The sequence below is a fragment of the Ammospiza caudacuta genome, chromosome 7 (assembly GCF_027887145.1).
Source record: "Ammospiza caudacuta isolate bAmmCau1 chromosome 7, bAmmCau1.pri, whole genome shotgun sequence".
NCBI lineage: Eukaryota > Metazoa > Chordata > Aves > Passeriformes > Passerellidae > Ammospiza > Ammospiza caudacuta.
The window spans coordinates 1463897-1482213 of record NC_080599.1 but is presented as its reverse complement, the minus strand read 5'-3'; the positions used below and the strand labels follow the sequence as shown (position 1 = coordinate 1482213).

The 18317-nt window shown below is 49.5% G+C and overlaps 1 pseudogene; it reads right to left on the bottom strand.

Annotated features, from left to right (window-relative positions):
- The window catches only part of LOC131560146 (zinc finger protein 420-like), a 255280-nt pseudogene that overhangs the window by 24329 nt on the left and 212634 nt on the right, over positions 1-18317 (bottom strand).

Below are 18317 nucleotides of genomic sequence, written 5' to 3'. Positions count from 1 at the left end.
AGAAAGATAACTATACATCTAGAAAACTTCTCTTAACGTATATTTAATATTCACTCCTTAACTGTGAGAGTCAACCATAGAATTACTCATCTATAACAAACCCCCCTTTTCTTTTTCTAGAAGTAATTTTTCTCGAACAATTAAGTAAAAAACTTTCTCTGTCTCTTGAATGAGTCATACCAGCATCTGTTGATGTGGGCAAGGACAGTGGGAACAGCAGAAAAAATCTCAGATTTTCCTTAGACACACCTATTTGGAATGGACAAAAGGGCATCAGAGAGGTCCAGTATGGCTTTGACTCCCACCTACTGTGCCTATGTGGCTGCTACCCATAATCAGTGTGTGTTAGGGATGAGCATAGAGGCCAATTCAGTCCTGCCCTCCAGTCCCTGTTGAATTAAAAGACAACTGAGCAAAGATAAAGGTGTGGTATGGCCTTTTGTCCCCACCTTACCATGCCTATGGGGTTTCTACCCACAGCAGGGCTATGGAGCCTTCTTGGTAGTGAACAAAGGGGCCAACCCGATCTTGCCCTCTATTCCTTGTCTTACTTCTTAAGGATGCTGCCCCATTACCTTTTACAGTCCTTTGTGTACTTCTCCTCAACAGATGCTGGTAATTCTCACCACTAAAACAGGAAGACAGTTCTCAAGCTGGTTGGTGGAAGCTTGACTCTACTTTTTGGTTGTCTTGGTGTTTTCCTGCTGATCTTTCAGTCTCTGCTTGAGAGTCAATCTTGTTTCACCCAGCTTGGGTGTTATAGTCCACTCTTTGGGTTCTTGTACTGGGCCTTTGACTCTGTTGCCATGAGTCCATCCCCGCTCTGCAGTTCACACGGCCGATTCGGTGGTGAGCAGTACCTGAAAGGGACCTTCCCACTGAGGAGTTAGAGGCTGATCTCCCCATGACTTATTCATCACCCAATTCCCAGGATTAATATTATGGATTCTGAAATCCAGGGTGGGAGTTTGAGGAATTGTCCCTTTATGCCTTAGCCCTTCTAAGGTTTGTGCTATGGACATCAGTTATTTCTTAGCATTGGCTTCCCCTTCCTCATAGGTGGCAACCTTCTGGGGTGAGGTCAGGAAGGGTAACCCAAACATCATTTCAGCGGGTGACACCCCCAGATCTGACTGGGATTGGGTTCTAATTCTTAATAAGGCCATAGGGAGACATTTTATCCATGACATTTGGGTTTCAATCATTAGCTTAACTGGAGCTCTTTTAAGAATTTGATTCATCCTCTCTACCAACCAGAACTCTGTGGATGCCATGGAGTGTGTAATTCCCATTTTATTCCCAGGGCCTGAACAACTTTCTGCAATATCTTCCATGTGAAATGAGTTTCCTGGTCTGAATCAATCCTGTTTGCCCTCCCATATTGGGGAATGATTGATTCTAGAAGTGTTTTACTCACAACACTGGCATTGGCTTTCACAGTGGCTACCACCTCTGCCCAATGAGTCACGTGATCTACTATCACTGGCAAAAACCTCCACCATTGTACCTGGGGAAGCTCGGTAAAGTCAGCTTGGATGTTTTGGAAGGGCCTTAAGGCTAGTTCTCACCCTCCCCTGGGTGTTTTCCTCACGATTTTCTTATTCACTTTTTGACATATCACACACCGTTCAGTTACTTGCTTAGCTATTCTGAAAATTCCTATGCAGCCCAAATCCCTTAGAAATTGATCACCTAGTACTTGTGTACCCCAATGTGTTGTTCCACGTATGCCTTCTAACATTTTCCTGGCAAGGGGTTTATTCAATATTTGTCTCCCACCTGCTCATCTCCACTTCCCTTTGTTTTCTTTCTTGACTCCTATTTCAATGAGTTCTTCCTCTTCTGTCCCACTGAATATGGGGACTTTTTGCATTTCTTTTATGGGTGTTAATACCATTATTAGTTTATCTGTCTCTGATTCAGTTGCATTTTTAGCTTCAAAATCAGCTAAATTGTTCCCTCACGCCTCCTGAGTCGCCTCTTTTTGATGCCCTTGAACATAGACCACTGCTACTTCTTCTGGCAATTGTAAGGTTTCTAACTCTTCTAAGACAAAAGTTTCGTGAATCAGTCCCTTTCCTTTTGAATTTAATAGCCCCCTCTCTTCCAAAATTTTTCCAAACTTATGCACTATTCCAAAAGTGTATTTTGAGTCCTGTATATATTGTTCCTCTTTTTCATGCTAATGTTTCCAGACTTTGTTTTAGGGCACACAACTCACACACTTGTGTTGACCAGTTGGAAGGTATAACTTTCTCTTTTCTATGGCCTCTAACCCTTCATGCCTTATAGCGTACCCCAATACTCTGTGCCCCTTTATTACCCATGAAGATCCATCGAGGTACAATCATTTTCCACCTTGTAGTGTTTGATCTGTTATGTCATCTCTTACTCTAGTTTGATAGTTTATAGCCTCTAGGCAATTATGTTTTAGTTTCTCATCTGTTTCTCCATCCAAAAACTGGGCAGAGTTGAGTTGGTTACTCATGATTAGCTCTAAACCATTTTCTATTAAGATGTCTTCATACTTTAGCCTTCGGGAATCAGTGAGCCATTTCTCAGCCTTTTGGCTCAGGATACTCCTTACTGATTTTGCGATATATATCTTCAATTTTCCCCCAAAAGGTTAATTTTTTGCTTTCTGCTACGAGTATGGCAGTAACTGCCACAGCCTGAATGCAGGTTGGCCATCTCTGGCTGACAGGGTCTAGTAAATTTGATAAATAGGCCACTGGTTTCCTGGACCCTCCCCAGTCCTGGGCTAATACTCCATGTGCTACCCCTTTTTCCATATCCACAAACAGATAGAAGGCAGGATGACTCAGTGCTGGTGAACTGACAATGTTTTGCTTTAAAGCTTCAAACTTTTGTTCGTCATCTTTTCTCCACCTAATCTCTTCTTCCACTAACTTTTCATACAAGAACTGTATGGCCTGCATGCATCCTTCAATCCATAGCCTACAATATCCCAACAAGCCTAGAAACCTTCTGACTTCTCTCTTTGTTTTTGCTGGTGGGAGTGAGACTAACCCCGTAATTCTCTCAGGGTTCAGCCACCAGCTCCCTTGACAAATCACATGTCCTAGGGAATTTTACTTCCCTCTCTACAAATTTGAGTTTCCCTTTTGATACCGAAAGTCCCTTGTCCTTCAGAAAATTTAACAACACTATGGTGAATTCCCAAACTTCTTTTTTTTCCTGTCCTGTGAAAAGGAAATAATTTACATATTGGATGAGCTTTATCTCAGGTTTGATGGAGAAGAATTTTGTTACTTCTCCTAGGGCTTGACCAAAGAGGTTTGGAGATTTGGAAAACCCTTGGGGTAACCTAGTCCACCAAAACTGTTTCTTACTCCCAGAATCAGGGTCCTCCCATTCAAAAGCAAATATAGCCCTGCTTTTCTTTGCCAGTAGACCTGCCCAAAAAGCATCTTTTAGGTCTATGAAAATAAACCACTGGTGTGCTGGGGGGATATTACTCAGTAGTGTAGAGGGGTTAGGCACTACTGGGTACCGATTCACTGTTTTGTTGTTCACTTCTCTCAAATCTTGAACAAGCCTGTAAGTCCCATCTGACTTCTTTACTGGTAATATGGGTGTATTATGGGGGGACATACATGGTTCTAAGGTCTCATCCTCAAGCAGATCCTGGATCAGTGGCTGCAGTCTTCATCTCCCTTCCAGGGAGAGTGGGTATTGTCATACACAGACTGGATAGCTGTCATCAATTAATTTTATTACTGTAGGTTTCACGTTCAATTTGCCTCAATTTTTTGGTTTTGCCCACACCATCTCATGAATTTTGCCCTCATCCTCTTCCCTTATTCGAGAAGTTTAACTACCATTTTTCCTTCCTCTGGGAGTATTAAAATGCTTAGCTGAACTTGTAAATCTCACCCTAATAGATTGCATACTGCTTCTGGAACTAATAGAACATCCCCCATAACTATTTATTTGTTTCTTCAAACTTTATTTGCTTTATAACTGAGGCTTTGAACCTTCCTTTAGCACCTACTACTTGCACAGTATCTTGACCCTTTTTGCACCCCTTTGGGATTCTACAAAGACAAGATCTTTCAGCCCCCATGTCTACTAAGAATTCAAATTCTTCCTCCTGGGGATCTATTTTTAAAGTTCTCAAGGGCTCCTGATGGTATTCTGTCCCCAGGAGGTACAGCCCCTGACACCCCAAGTCTTCTGTTTCTCGATTTTTCTCAGTCTCATAGACCCTCAGCTCCTTTTCCCTCTGGGGGCAATTCTTTCTGATATGCCCACTCTCTTTACAGTAAAATCAAACTGGTTGTAGGTTCCCCTGTTTCCCAAACTCTCCTTTTTGTGCCCAGTCCCAGGGAGCTGAATCTCCCCTCCATCTATCTACCCGCACTTGGAATCCCCCTCCCTTACCTGGGTAGTTCTTTATGTGCTGGTTTCCTTCCCTAATGGCAGTTACCATTACCTTGGCTTTTGCCTTGGCTTTCTCTTCATCCCTCTTTACATACTCCTTCTGTGCTTCTCTTAAAAGATCCTCTACCCTCCTTTCTTGCCAACAATCGAGCTTTTTTAACTTTCTCTGTATATCTGGCCAGGCATGAGTGACAAAATTTACCTTCAGTAAAATCTGTCCTTTAGTAAAATCTGTCAGGGTCAACTCCTGAATATTGCCTCGTATTTTTCCTCAACCTTTCTAACCACTCTGTTGGGGTTTCTTCCCTTTTTTTCTGCTCATCGAAAGCCTTACGGGCATTTTGATTACATGAAGCTGCCTCTTTGACACCACTTGTAATCAGTGTTCTATCTTCCTCCATTCTTTCTTCCCCCCAGTGCTCTTGTGGTCCCAGGTGGGGTGCACTGTGGGCATTTTCAGATCCCCTGGAGGTCCTTACATATGCTCCCTTTCCCATATCCATATCTCAGTTGCCCAGATCATCTGTCTTTCTTCTGGTGTGAATAGCATGGTCATTATTGATTGTATCTCTTCCCATGTATAAATATTGGGCCCCAGAAACTGGTCTAACTGTTCCACTAATCCAGTGAGGTCCTCTAGTAATGCCTTCAATTGTTTCTTGAACATTCTCACATCAGAAGAACTGAGAGGCACTGTTACAAATCTAATTCCTTCCACCACCCCACACAGGGGTATTTCCCTCAGGGGATATAATCCTGCTGCTTGGTTCACATCCCCTGATCTGCTTTCCTCTCATTGTGCCACCCTGTTTGTGGTGTTTTGACTAGGCCCATCGGGGGTAGGGGAAGTGCATCTGGGGCTAGTGGAGGTAGAGGGGGTAAGTGTTCGAATGGGTCCCATTCTTTATTTTCTGATACCTTAAACATGCTCACCTTTGAGGGTAAACTCTCCCTCCCACAGCATGCAGCATAGTCATTCTCTTCCTGATTGAATTGTTTCTTAGCTCTTACATGGATGTTTAATGCCTGACACATCCACCCTTCGTCTGACCCATATCCCAGTATACATGATTGCTCCTAATTTCCCTTCTGATGAATTCTACCATGCAATTCTGAATCACTTTGAGCTCATCCTTATCTCTGGTATTTGGGTCATATTTCTACCAGGCTAGTTTCCTTCCCAGTGGGCCATCTGGGAGTATACCTATTGGTACCTCTTCAATTTCTACTCCTCCCCTTGGGGATTCCCTATTTGCCCACAGTCCCATCCTGACTGGCCGATCACAGGCCCTCTTCCAACAGAGCCCACCTTTCCAACCACAGGCCCTCTGGACAGCACCTGCCTCTCTCAGAAGGGAAAAGGAAAGGGGGGCAGGAAAAGAAGAAACAAGGAAAAGAGGAAAGAGAAGAAAAGGGAAGAGAGAGAAAAAACAAAAAAACTGTACTTCTCTTTAGACAAGTAAAAACAAAAAAAATCTTACAATCCAGGGGCTTCCATATCACCAGATTGGTCCCTGCCCTTCCTCTCCTCCTCGGTTCAATGATCTGTCCCACGGTCGCACTCTGCTCCCTGTCCCGCCTGGCTCAGCTGAGCTGTGGCCTGCCCCTGGCCCAATTCCCCTCAGCAGCTGCAGTCCCCTAGGCCAACCTGGCTCAGCTTTCGTGGCTTTGCCCGCCCTGATTCGAGTCAGAGACTTCCATCCCACATCTGACCCAACTTGGTTTGGCTTCAGTGGCTCCCCCACCCCAATTTCGAGGCTCAGCCTGCCCCAGTTCAGGAGTTCCTGCTCCTGACCTTACTCGGCTCAGCCTCAGCAGCTCTACCTGTGCCGATTTGGTTCGGCTCAGCAGCCGGCCCAGCCTGACCCCCTCGGTTTGGCGGCTCTGCCCTGACATGACTTGGCTTGGCCGGACTGCCCCGACCCCCTTGGCTCAGCAGCACACAAACTGTTGCACCAGCTCCTGGGTGACTCCTTGCAGCAAACCCCTTGGCAATCACCCCGCTTCCAGCCTGGCTTCGGCTGGCCCTGGAAATTACAGCGCCGGCTGTGCCCCAGAGGCTGCCCCCGCTCTGAGCACCGCACGAGCCACCGCGCCATTTGGAGCTCATCGGCTCCCTTGGTGTGTGCTGGATGGGAATCCTGCCACGGGTCCCCAATGGGTGAACCCAGTTCCCAAGTCCCCACAAACCCTTCAATCCTACATGTCCCACCAGCCATGGGGTCCTTGTCTATGGGATCTCCACTTTCCTCCCCACCATGTGTCCCGCTGTTCCTTTTTCCTTTCTACCATCCAATATCCTGATGTGTCAAGGGACCAGGATAGATCCAGTATATTACTAATGTGAAGCTCACGTTCATACACTGGAATTATGGAGTCACAATCTGGCCAAAAATAGTTATGTGGATGTGCTCACCCCCCTTCCCCTCTTTTCTTTATCCCAAAGTCTCCTGGTTTCTTTGGGCTTCCAACCCGCAACCATTGGTGGAACTGGGAGAGTCCAATAGCCTCTGCCCAATCTGTGGTGGGGCGCGCCCCTTTTGAAAACTCCTAAGACCACCAGGTGTACTTCCCAGACGAGTCCCAATCTGTGAGAAATTATACTTACTTCCAGAAATTTAAAACGATTATTAAAACCTTATAAAAAAATACAACAGAAGACTGAATGTAGAAAATATTATGGCACCCAGAGCAAAGGATTTTTTCCCACCTTGTGCTTGTCCACACAATGGATGTTTCGCCTTTTAACCCTTTAGCCCATCTCAAAATCTTGTTAATCAACTCTTTCTTCTCTGTCCAGTGGTGGAGGTCACTTCCTTTACATCTTGATTGGAGGTCAGGTGTTGCCATAGTAACAAGCCAACCCTCCCAAATACCCCAACTACCAGGTAACCCTGTGATAACAACACAAGGGGGGTAAAACAAACCTGTAAATCTATAAAACTTGTCTTAACATATCCATAACATATGCCTTTTGTGAGAGGCATCAACCATCACATTACTGATCTATCACACAATTATTTCAAAACTGCTTCCTGTTTCAGCCTGACTGTCCCTGCAAAGGAACAGGACATTCTTCATGCATTTCCACAAGGTCAGGCTTCTTATTTCATGGTGAGTCTGGGATGGAAATGGCCTTATTAAGAAGGATAAAAGCAGAGGAAATGGATTAGAAACTCTTAGAAAAAATTACCCTTCTTACAGACAAAGTTCACACAGTTATTCCTTGCATTTCTCCTTTTCAGATTCTTTCAGTCTTCTACTCTGGGAGATGCAACTTGTTCTGCTGCTTATCATGAACTGATTGTGTTCTTAATTTATATCAGCACAAGAGATGTGAAATCATCTAAACTGAAAACAGAAAGAAACTGCCTCTGACAACCAATTTTCATGTACTAGATCCCTTTCCAGTTGTCTATGGAGATGTGTGAATGATTATCACACAACTCTCCATTTCTGGCTGCAGCTTCTGGAGATTCTTTCTCTGAATTCAGTCAGGGTTGCCTTCCCCAACAAGTTCTGGTACCACCTCCTGTTTTCCAAGGTTGGAACTGTCACAATGAAAACCTCACCAATGGTACAGCTCCCCAGTCCACCAGGAAAAGAAAGGACAAGCTGTCAAGTTCTCCTAACCTTTGTCTTGCTTTGCTGCAAGAGTCCTGCTGCAGGAACAGTGCGGAAAGACAAGAGAAGCTGCAGTTGGTGGCACATCTTGTGACAGGAGCTCGACCTCATTCTCCAGGAAAGGTTCTTTAAAAGAGCAGACAAACCTATGGAGAAGATTCCTGGAAAACAGAGACAGCTTTCCAGAAGTGAAATGAAAATGGAAAGAAACCATCTGAAATGTTTTCCTCTATTTATTTCTATGCTCCTCTTTTCCATCTTACACTACTTCTCCATGCCATGAATTCCAAATGCATCTCATCTCTAAGATCGGTGACCTAGTGAGTTTTAGACATTCTAAAATGCCATGAGCTGCACACAGTTTGCTTTCCCCTGTTTTGGTTGGAAAGCAATGCTGGAGCCATCAGTGCAGTGCTTGGGTTGGGCACAAATCCTGCAGGCAGGGAATGTGCCCCGGCAGTGTGTGACCCTCAGCAGGGACAATGCTCAGCAATCCTGCAGGCAGGGAATGTGCCCTGGCAGTGTGTGACCCTCAGCAGGGACAATGCTCAGCAATCCTGCAGGCAGGGAATGTGCCCCGGCTGTGTGAGACCCTCAGCAGGGACAATGCTCAGCAATCCTGCAGGCAGGGAATGTGCCCCGGCAGTGTGTGACCCTCAGCAGGGACAATGCTCAGCAATCCTGCAGGCAGGGAATGTGCCCCAGCAGTGTGTGACCCTCAGCAGGGACAATGCTCAGCAATCCTGCAGGCAGGGAATGTGCCCCGGCAGTGTGTGACCCTCAGCAGGGACAATGCTCAGCAATCCTGCAGGCAGGGAATGTGCCCCGGCAGTGTGTGACCCTCAGCAGGGACAATGCTCAGCAATCCTGCAGGCAGGGAATGTGCCCCGGCAGTGTGTGACCCTCAGCAGGGACAATGCTCAGCAGCGTTGCTGTGTTCGGTCTCCATGGAACCATGCCAGGAGCAGCTGCTGAGCTCAGCAGCCATCGCAGCCCCTGCCCTGCTCCAGAGCCCCTTGGCAGGGTGGGCTCCTGCCCTGGCTCCGTGTGCCAGGAGCCGGCAGCGCTGGGTGCAGGGAGCCCAGGGAGGGCACAGAAACGCTGGGTGAGAAATGCTGGGGCACAGCGAGATGGGCGAGTGCAGCTGGCCAGGGCAGAGGAGCAGCACGCACAGGGCACAGCCTGCAGGGCAGATGGCCAAGGGGAGAAAACAACAAACTGCTCAGGAGGGTGGAGAACAAACTTTTAGTTGCAGACTTAGTTGCAAAGAGAATAAGGTACTTGGGACATGTGAATCAATGCAGAATTACAGTACATCACTTCATAAAGCACTCACTGAGAAAATTCTAACCTGTCCAACTTGAAGTTATCCAGATTTTGAGAAGACGAAGTCAGGAGAAGAGAGAGTGGGAGAGAGAGATCCACAGTCAGTCTTGGATCTCAGCTACTGTGAGCTCCGGGGCCATGGGATGTGTCAGTGTCACACCCGTGTCACAGCCTGACCTGCTCTGGTCCCTCTCCCTGGTGGGGTTTTCAGGGTGCCAGGGGCTTGGCAGCCACTTTGGGGCTGCACCAGAGGCTGCAGTGGCTGGGGTGGGGCAGTGACCACCCCACCTATGCAGAACTCTCCCTGCCCCAAACACACACTGGAGATGTCTGGGGCCGTTCATCATTTCTCTGCTTTCCAGCACTGAGGCAACGGACTCTGGCTACAGCTCTGAGCTCGTGCCCAAGGCAACCACCCCTGGCAATGGGGCTCCATGGAGCTGCTCTCAGGAAACCCCCAAGAGCTGGGGAGTGCCCCAAAACTGCCTCAGAAACATGAGATACCTCAAAATCTCTTCAGGAATGTGGATTAATAAAAAACTCACTCAGTAAAGGGCTTGCCCTCCCTTCATCATCCCCAAACTTTGGCTGTCTCATTCCAGACCCCAGCCCACTCCTCAGTCCCAACCCCAACATATCCCGCCCCTCCTGGACATCATGACCCCCCTCCCAAGCTGTACTTCCCCCATTTCCCACCTCCCAAATCCCATTCCACCAATCCTGCCCCACCTAATACCCATTTCAACCCTCCTGATTTGAAGCCCACTTTGCCCAATCTCCTTCCAACCCCATTCCACACCAAAGGGCTGTGGAATCGAGGAATTTTGGGGTGGGAATGATTAGATTCAGTGCTATTGAGCTGACAGATCGAACCCTCTTGTCTCTTTGAGTTCCAAGAGAGGGAGAAAACTAAACCAAATACCCCCAAACCCCCCAAATTCTCCCAATTATTTCCCTGAATCCCAGATTGCCCTGAAACACAAGTAAAAAGTGAGGATTCTGATGCCTTTTATGAATTTATTGATTTTTACCCCAACTTTCTCTGTTTTAAAGGGATGAAGATGAATCCAAAGAAAATTAGAGCCAAAACAAAATAACCAGCCTTAAAGGTGCAGAACTCATTTCTGGGCTAAACAACCGATGGGGTACAAGCATCATGAAGTCACCCAGGACACCCCTGTCAGGGTCAGGGGGTCCCGTCCCCGCCTCATCTCCGGGCTGCCGGGGCTCCCCCAGCTCCGGTATCGCCCCTTCCCCTCTCCCCGCCCCAGGGGTCCCCCGTTCCACAGCCCCAGCTCTCACGGGGATCCCCAAAACCAATGTCCCGCCCCGTCGGCACCGGGCCATCCCCACGTGGACACCTGGGACCCTTCCGAGGGGCGATCGCGGCTGCTCTCCCCCCGAAAAAGCTCCTCTTAGGGAGCCCGGAGATACCCGGGGCTCGAGGCCGGGATCTGCTGGCTCCGAACACTCTCCAGAAAACCCTCCCGGAGACCCCTGGCTGGAGCCGGGGCGAGCTCGGCCTCCGCCCTCCCCTGCGGCTCGGGGCTGGGGGCGATGCTCCCGGGGCAGGGGGTGCTGCAGGCTCGGCGTGCGGGCGCTGCGAGCGCCGCGATTCTCCCGCTCCTGCTCCTGCTCCTCCTCTCCCTCCTCTTCCTCCCGCATTTCCTCCGCTGCCAGCCCGGACCCCCTTTCCCACCGCTCTGCCCCGCGGCCCCGCAGCCCCGGCTGCTGGGTGGGGGAGCCCCCGATCGGCCCCAGGGCAGGGCAGGGGGCTCGGGGACCCCCCCGGGGCGGATCCGTCCCCCCGGCCCGGGCCCCAAATTCCGCTCCGGGGCTCTGAGGGCTCTGAGGGCCCGCCTGGCAACCGGTGAGTCATCGGCGAGAAAGGCTCTGGTTGGCTGAAAATTGTTTAGCGCCTCTTCTGATTGGCTGGAATTATGACAGATGCTGCGCCCTGCGGGTGTCCCTGGGAGCTGCGGAGTCCGGCCCAGAGCCTTTTCCTATTTCTATCTGTTCTCTGAGACCTCTTTCCTTTTTCTTTCTCCCTCTGAGACCTCTTCCCGATTTCTTTCTCTCCTTCTCTCTTCCCCATTTCCTGTTCAGTTCAATCCAAGTTCGAGCAGATCCGCAGGTTGCGTTCCCATGGTCTCATTCGCTCCTTCCCTGGGACAGAGGCGTCTCTCCCTCGCGAAATCGTAACCCATGGGCAGGGTCCTTTCGCAGCCCAATCCTTCCAGGATTTTGTTGGGGACTCGCTCCCATTTCCTATCTCTCTCTGCTTCCAGCGGGGAAGGTGCTGGAAAATGCCCGGCAAAACCACCTTTGATATGTGCTCTGGGAGCCCACAGAGCTGCTGGACCTTGTCCCCTGGCCCTGCACAGGTCCTTGGGAAACACGGCAGGAGCAGCACCCTGGGAGCCTCGGGAATGCCCCTCTGGCATCGATGGCACACACTCCCATGTGCTGGAATTCCAGTTCCCAGCCAGGAAAAGATGTTTCTGGCCTGGAAGGCAAAGCTCTCAAGAAGGGACCAAAGGCCAAGTGGAGCAAGATCTTACAGTGACATTTCACTGCCAGCCTTCCTAACTTCACCCATGGCTGCTGTAGCTCGTGGATTGGGAATGAAATCATGTCAGCGTCTTTGGTGGGAGCTGCCCTGGGTCAAGGGAGACCCTGAGAGAGAAACAGAGCTGGGAAAGAGAGGCAGGAGAGAAAGGAGGGCACAAACACAATCAGCTGAGAAGGCGGCACTCTGAAAACAAACCAGAATTGATTGAAAATGAATGGGACAGAAAGTAATAACTTTGCACCTTTTATTTCCTATCAAAATACAATTTCTTCATTTTCTCACAAACCTCCTCCCCATGTCATTTAGCAGGGCTGTCAGAAAGTTCTTTGTTCTCTGTCAATGTTCCAGGCTGCAGGCACAAGCAAACAGGGAATGGGGATTTTCCTGCTCCAGGAGAGTTTGACATCCTCAGCTGAGGAGCAGAGGAGGCACCAGAAGGAAAGGGCAGCTGGGCTTCACCCTTCCACAGGAAAGAGAGGGAGGGGAAATCTCCCATCCTGTCTGCAGCTGCTCCCACAGAAATGTGAGGGCTGATCCCAGAGCCCCAATGGTCACAGTCAGGGCTGCCCTCAGGGAATGCTTGCCTGATATTGAGGGGCAGTGTGGGAGCACCTGGATCTTGGGGCACCCAGCTGCCCCCCGTGTCTGGAGGTGCCTGAGGAGGGCTGGGATGATGCCAGGGACATCCTGCAGTGACATCCCACCTGTCCTGCCCTGGGTGAGCTCAGTCCCAAACCTGACCCTGATCCTGGTCTCAATCTCACTCCATGTTTAGACACACTCACAGTTCTGTATTTTATCTCATCCCAGTCCCAGACTCTTTAGCCCCAGACCCAATTCCAACCCAAGCCCTAAAGACAATCCCATGTCTAGCCTTAACCCCAATCCCAGCTCTAATCCAAATCTCAGCCCCAATTCCAAGCCCAGCCCCAATTCCAGCCCGTTCCTAAATACTCAGCCGCAGACCAAATCCCAGATTCAACCTTTCTGAGGGTTTGGGGGTGTCTCTGTCCCTCTGACCCCAATGATGTTTGGGTGGGGTCACACCAGTGCTGAGAGGGACAGAGACACCCCGGCCTCTTCAGGTGTGAGAAGGTCGGAGAGCCCCCCAAGCCCTGAGCACCCTCAGCGGTGAGAGGGACACAGAGCCCCTGGTGCCCAGCCCTGCACAGGCATTGCCTGAGGCCAGAGGGATGGAGACCCCCCCAAGCATCGACCAGGGTGAGGGGACACAGACTGCCCCGAGCACCCCCTGGCACAGGGGTGAGAGGGAGGGAGACCCCCCAGCCATTCCCTGGGGTGAGAATGATGGAGACCCCCTGGGGAATGGCCTGGGGTGACAGGGACAGGGACAAACCTCCCAAGCATCACCCAGGGCGAGAGGCACAGAGACCCCTTGAGCATCCTCTGGGCACTGAACAAAATATACTAATTTCTGGTCAGAAATCAAACTTAACCCTACATAAAATGCCTTGAATTTGCTCTTCCAACAAGAGGCTTTTGATGGAAATGCAAAAAAAACCCCAAACTTTAATAAACTGACAAAAAAAGCAATTCTGTGGTAATTCCAAGTTTCATCAGTCCTGCACAGCTCCAGCTCAGCTGCTGGCACATTCTGATAAAAGAAATGTGGAAATTCGGCCAAATTCAGGTTATGAAAAGGAAGGTAAAGCTCTGTGTAGGTGTTCACAAAGGAGACAGAGACAAAGAGACAAAGTATTCTTATATTTGGCAAAGCCCCCCAATCTGTGAAAGAGAAAATGTGGCTGGAGAAGTGAGTGACAGGGACAGAGGCCTCCCCTGGGGAGGCAAGTGTGACATTGTCCCCTGTGTGTGTGGCCTTCCTAGAGTGGGGGTTTTACACCTGAGCCAGTTTGGGTAAGGGGGGTGGTGTTCACCCCCTGAGCAGGGATTACCCCACTGTTTCAGGTTGCCATGCAAGATGTAACCAAATGCATGTTTTCAATCCCCATCTTCATCAATGTCTATAAAAAGGCAGGGCAGTGCTCTTTATCTCTTCCATGACTCAGCCCTGATAACGCCCTCCAGGGGAGATATCTTCTGTGAATGGGCCATTGAGTGTCACTGCAGGACTGATAAAATTCCATCATCCCATTCCACAATGGGATGCTCCACCCAGGGGGAGGATCCAAGCATTCCTACCTGGATATAAGCTGAGGTTTTCAACACCAGGAGCAGCTTGCCTACTGGATTCCCAGAGGACAAGAGCTCCATAACCACCACTGGACCTTCAGAGGAAGACCAGACCCTTCTACAGGATTACTGCTCTGACAGAATCATGTTCATCACTCCAACAGAACTGCAGTCACCATTTAATGTGACTGCTGCCACCACCCTGACCAACAGGGTGTCAGGTTATATCCTGATTCAGTTTAAGGCAGTGTTTCTGTATCATTGCCTTGATCCTAATTTTCTTCTTAAATTGTAATTCTGGCTTAGACTCTCCCCCAGGATAGTCTTCAAACCAGTAGAAAACTCAATTTGGTCATCCCTTTTTTTCCCCCCAAAACAGAACTTCCCATCCCCAAACTTTCACCAGACGGAGGAGGAGGCTGCGAGGAAGAAGAAGATGCCCCGGGATACTCAGGCAGGTGAGGAGGAAGTCAGTGCCCCTTTCCCCCTCTCTCCTGCTCCATCTCTCAGGCCAGCATGGCCCCAGCTGCAGGACAGCCCTGCTGCCAATCCCATCCTGCCAGGGATGCACTGGAGGGATCTCCTTCCCTTCCCTCTGGCCTGGAGGCAAATCCCATCCTCTCCTTGTCCTTCCTACCCCAGGGAAGGAGCTGAGGATGGACACCAGGGAGGACAAATCCCCAGGGCAGAACCTCATAGAAGAGGCTGTTTTGAGTGACTCCATGGCACAGGAATCCAACAGGGAGGAAAATTCCAGAGATCCCACAGGAAGAGGGGTTGCAAACCCAGCCCGGGGTGCTCTGAGGAGGAAAGACCCACCCTGTGCCAGGAAGGTGGGCAGAGCTTCTGCCAGAGCTCGGAGCTGGCGGTCCATAAGAAGCTTCATGATGGGGAGAAGCCCTACAAGTGCTTGGAGTGAGGGAAGAGCTTCAGGCAGAGCAGCACCCTGATCCAGCATCGGATGATCCACTCCAGGGAATGGGCCTACGAGTGTTGTGAGTGCCAGAAGAGGTTTCAGACCAGCTCCCATCTCCTCCTGCATGGGCGGATTCACAGAGAGGAGAGGCCCTTCCGCTGCCCTGAGTGTGGGTTGGGCTTCAAGCAAATCTCCCACCTCATCACCCACCAGCGGATCCACAGTGGGGATAGGCCCTTTATGAGTGTCTGGAATGTGGCAAGAGCTTCAGCTGCAGCTCCAGCCTGCTCCACCACCAGGGAATCCACACTGGGGAAAGGCCATACAGATGTGGAGAATGTGGGATGACCTTCATTTGGAGGTCGCAGGTGATCATCCATCAATGCATCCACACTGGGGAGAGGCCCTACAGGTGTCCAGAGTGTCAGAAGAGGCTTCAGACTAGCTCCAATCTCCTCAAGCACCAGTGGATTCACACCGAGGAGAGGCTCTTCCACTCCCCTGACTGCAGGAAGGGCTTCAAGCACCAGTCTCACCTAATTACCCACTGGCGCATCCACACGGGGGAGAGGCCCTACGAGTGTCCGCAGTGTGGGAAGAGCTTCTCCATGAGGTCTCAGCTGACAAAACACCAACGGACGCACGGGTAAGGGAAGCCCTGCGAGTGCCCCAACTGCTGGAAGAGATTCGTGCACCACTCCAGCTCCATCCCCCATGGGAGGATTCACATTGGGCAGAGCCCTGGTGACCCACATTCAGTGATCTGTGCTGGGAGGACACCTGGCTGGTTATCCTTTTGGTTTGGCCCGAATTTCCTCTTCATTTGTCGTTATCACTTAAAAACACCTGTAATAGGACAAAAATGAAGGAAATTGATCAGAGATGTCTAAAGTTCCATCACGTAACAGATACTTGAGCAGTAATTTATGGTTTTGGGACATATTCAGGAAGATTTGTGGGTTCTTGGGAGGTTTCAGGAAGTGTTCTCCATGTCTTTGCAGTCCAAAACTCAATATAGATTGATCTGTCACCTCAAAACCACTCAGTCCCACTGAAAATATCACAATCTTACCCCAAATGGATCAATCCCACCTCAAATATGCTTGTTCCAACATCAAAAAAAATCAGTCCCACATCAAGACTATTTAATTCCAAAGCCTTCAGGGTGAGATGGAGTTGGAAGGAGATTGGCAGAAGGGGCATCCAAATTCTCCAAGTGGAATCAGGATTGTGTGGGGCTGGGTGTTTATTTCATAGTAAATAAACTTTCAGAATTATTGATTTCTGTCCCATGCATTTTCCATCAGTTCTGGTTTGTTTTTCAGAGTGCCACCTTCTCAGCTGATTGTGTTTCTGTCCTCCTTTCTCTCCTGCCTCTCTTTCCCTGCTCTGTTTCTCTCTCAGGCTCTCCCTTGACCCAGGGCAGCACCCACCAAAGACCCTGACATGATTTCATTCCCAATCCACGGGCTACAACAACCATGGGTGAAGTTAGGAAGGCTGGCAGTGAAATGTCACTGTAAGATCTTGCTCCACTTGGCCTTTGGCCCCTTCTTGAGAGCTTTGCCTTCCAGGCCAGGAACATCTTTTCCTGGCTGGGAACTGGAATTCCAGACCCTGGGAGTGTGTACCATGGATCCCAGAGGGGCATTCCCGAGGCTCCCAGGGTGCCGCTCCTGCCATGCCTCCCAAGGAGCTGTGCAGGGCCAGGGAACAAGGTCCAGCAGCTCTGTTTTTTCTGCAGTGCCACAAGGGCCCTTGGTTCCATGAGTTTCCCTATTGACAGCAGCAGTTCCTTGGTTCCCATGATGCCCTGCTGTGTCACCATGGATATTTGGTGTCATGAAATTCTTCAGTGTCACAATGGCCTCCCTCCCTCCATGAGCTTCCACAGTATCAAAATGAACTCCTTGGATGGGCAGTGTCACCATGGACCATTGGCTCCATGCAGCCCCGCTGGGTCACCATGGCCCCTTGGTTCCATGGCACCCCAGGGTCACAATTGGCTCCTTGCTTCCAAGTCACCCCCTCAGTGCCAAAATGGTCCCTTCATTCCATGAGGAGCACAAAAGTTTTGTAGAAACATGGAAAAATCCTGCTTAATACACCTGGGAACATCTGCTTGCATTCAAGAGAGATCTTAATGGTGAGGGTGGAACCAGCAGGTTCTATCTGCAATAGAGATCCAGGGAAAGGACAGGGACAGAGAATTCAGCTGCAAGACTCAGAGAATTCTGCTCCCAGAGATCATTTCTGCTCACCCTGTCTCTTGTAGAAAGGTGAGACCATTCAAGGCAGCCTGGATGGAGCAGGTGGTTCCTGAGTGGGGCTTGTTCTTCAGGAAACCCATTCAGGCTTTTCCATTTGTTCTGTTTTGAAAGCAAAACCGGTGAGAGACTCCAAGTCAGAAATAAAATTTATTAGGAAAAGAAAAAAGTAATAAAACAAAATGCATGCAATAAGACAAAAGAGAAACCACTGACAAAGTCAGAATACAACCGGACACCCTGTTGGTCAGGGTGTTGGTAGCAGTCCAATTGGAATGGTGGCTGCAGTCCTCCTAGAGTGGCAGATCTGTTTATGTTGGAATAGTGATCCTGTAGTAGGGTGTAGCCTTCCTCTGAAGATCCAGTGGAAAAGGCAGTTGTTCCTCTGGGAAATCCAGTGAAAAGGCAGCTTGTTCTATCTGAAACCCCAGATAATATCCATGTTGGGATGCTTAGCTCCTCCCCTCTGGGCAGAGCATCTCACAATGGGCTGATATCATTCTATGAGTCATAAGGTGGGTCCATGAAACAGAAATGGCTCCCAAAGGAAGGTCTCTCTGAGTCATGTGGCAAGGCATTGATAGGCCCATTACCAGGAGATAAGGAATAAAACAATGCCCCTCCTGCTTTCAACTGCTCTTGAGGATGGAAATAGAATACATCTTTATATTTTAACCTAGGACATCTATCACCGATGGAAGGGTGGGACGAAATAACTTCATCTTCGGTGTCATTTTCTGCTCTGCTCGGAGTTTCCCGAGGGCTCGTAGTGCTGTTGGCTTCAGGAACAGTTTGGGCAATAGCTGTAGGACTGAGGGCTTGGTGGGAAACGAGAACTGTTGTTATTCTTGTATTTACAGTCTTTTGCTACATGTCCAGTTTTCCTGCAGTTATAACAGTTTCCACTGCCTTTATTACATTCTGTATTGTGGGGAAGCACGTTTACTGCAACCAGCGCTTCCATTGTACCCTGGCCTGTGGCCTTGGCTAGGCTGGAGTCACAGTCTGAGACCGCTTGGTGGGCGCAAGCATCAACCATCTGAGCGATGGTCAG